Genomic DNA, 2,310 nt, shown 5'->3' with positions numbered 1-2,310 from the left:
CAGCAGTGAAATTAGTTCAACTGGATCAGAATTAAAAGAACTTTGCATGCAACTGATGTTACCATTGTATGAATTTGCAAAATACCGTAATCAGGCGGGATTTTCAAATGGAGAAAGAAAATGTTTATATATATATATATATATATATATATACTGTATATATATATATATATATATATCTTTATCTTGGTGTTACCAGTGTATGTATTTGCAAAATACCATGATCAGGGGATTTTAGAGAGAAAATTTTTTTTTCTTATATCTCTAACTTGATGTTACTATTGTATGAATTTGCAAAATACTATGATCAAGGGATTTTTAAATTAAATTTTTTTTCTATATCTCTACCTTCATGTTACCATTGTATGAATTTGCAAAATTACATGATAACGTTTTTTTTTTGTCTAAACTTTTTTTTAACAAGTGAAAATGGGGGGAGCATATTCGTTAATTATTGTTGTCATTAAGGAAATTACATAATTTTCTTATTAAAACCAAATAAAGAAGCAGCAGGTCAGATAACAAAGCAAAACACACCACAATCTTTATTATAGAAAAGTACTAAAAATAAGTTGTTAAGTAACACCAAAATTATACCTGACCAATAAAACACTATCATTACTATTATTATCATTATTATTATTATTATTATTTGCTAAGCTACAACCCTAGTTGGAAAAGCACAATGCTATAAAACTAGGGGCTCAAACAGGGAAAATAGCCCAGTGAGGAAAGGAAACAAGGAAAAATAAAACAGTCTAAGAACAGCAACATCAAAATAAATATCTCCTATATAAACTATAAAATCTTTAACAAAACAAGAGGAAGAGAAATAAGACAGAATAGTGTGGCCCGAGTGTACCTTCAAGCAGAGAACTGCGACCCAAGGCAATGGAAAACCATGGTACAAAGGTTATGGCACTACCCCAGACTAGAGAACAATAGTTTGATTTTGGAATGTCCTTCGCTTAAAAGAGCTGCTTACCATAGCTAAAGTCTCTTCTACCCTTACCAAGAGGAAAGTAGCCGTTGAAAAATTACAGTGCAGTAGTTAACCCCTTGGGTGAGGAAGAATTTTATGTTTCGATAAAATCAGTTTATTAGAGAAGCGAAAATATGCGAAAAACACAGTAACAAATTACTTTTGAAATTAAAACCTCATATGTCCAAAAACGTCAAAATAAGTTCATAAGTAAAAATAAAACATTACAAAATAACTCATAACTAAAATATTACATCTACCCATAAAATATATGTATGGCTAAAATCTCCATATCTCAACAGTGGCATGGAGCTATCAGTGCATAACCACCGGAGGTCAAGGGCTGTACGATAAACGATGACAAGCCTGGGTCATCATGGGTCAACGCTCCTCGCGTGATCATTTTGATATCCTAAGGTAACCAGCTATACCTGGACTTTCCAACAATGCTTGCACCATGACATCATGATTATATATATATATATATATATATGTGTGTGTGTGTGTGTATGTATATATATGTATATACATGTATATATATAATATATATATATACATATATACATATATATTACACATAAATGTATGTATGCATGTGTATTATTATTATCATTATTATTATTATTATTATTATTATCATTATTATTATTATTATTATTATTGTTGTTGTTGTTACTTGCTATGCTATAACCCTAGATGGAAAAGCAGGATGCTATAAGCCCAGTAGTTCCAACAGGGAAAATAGCCCAGTGAGGAAAGGAAATATGGAAACTACATAATTAATAATATAAAATATCTTAAGAGCAGTAACATTAAAATAAATATTTTCATATATAAAACTATATAAAAAAAAAACAAGAGGAAGAGAAATAAGATAGAATACTGTGCCCAAGTGTACACTCAAGCAAAAGAATTAGGCTGAAATGAATCATCCGATTAATTAGGGTAATCTACAAGGTAATCAATAATTAATATTTCAGTAGTTAATGCGTATGTAGTAGTAAATTATCATAATCTGATACATAGCGCACGATTCTTATTCTGGACGGTAAGTGGTACCGACAAGGGAGGTCCATGATTTAATGAAGATGACAAGTAGCGATAAGAGTAATTGCAAATTATTTGCCATTAGTCTCTCTCTCTCTCTCTCTCTCTCTCCTCTCATCCACAGATTTCAATATAAAAAGATTGAAGGAAAAATCTGCAATTTCTCTCTCTCTCTCTCTCTCTCTCTCTCTCTCTCTCATCAACAGATTTACTAATATAAAAACTTTTGAAGGAGAAATCTGCAATTTCTCTCTCTCTCTCTCTCTCTCTCTCTCTCTCTC

This window comes from Palaemon carinicauda, chromosome 15 (genome assembly GCF_036898095.1).
Source record: "Palaemon carinicauda isolate YSFRI2023 chromosome 15, ASM3689809v2, whole genome shotgun sequence".
NCBI lineage: Eukaryota > Metazoa > Arthropoda > Malacostraca > Decapoda > Palaemonidae > Palaemon > Palaemon carinicauda.
The sequence above is the reverse complement of the archived record's forward strand: the minus strand, read 5'-3'. Positions refer to the sequence as shown.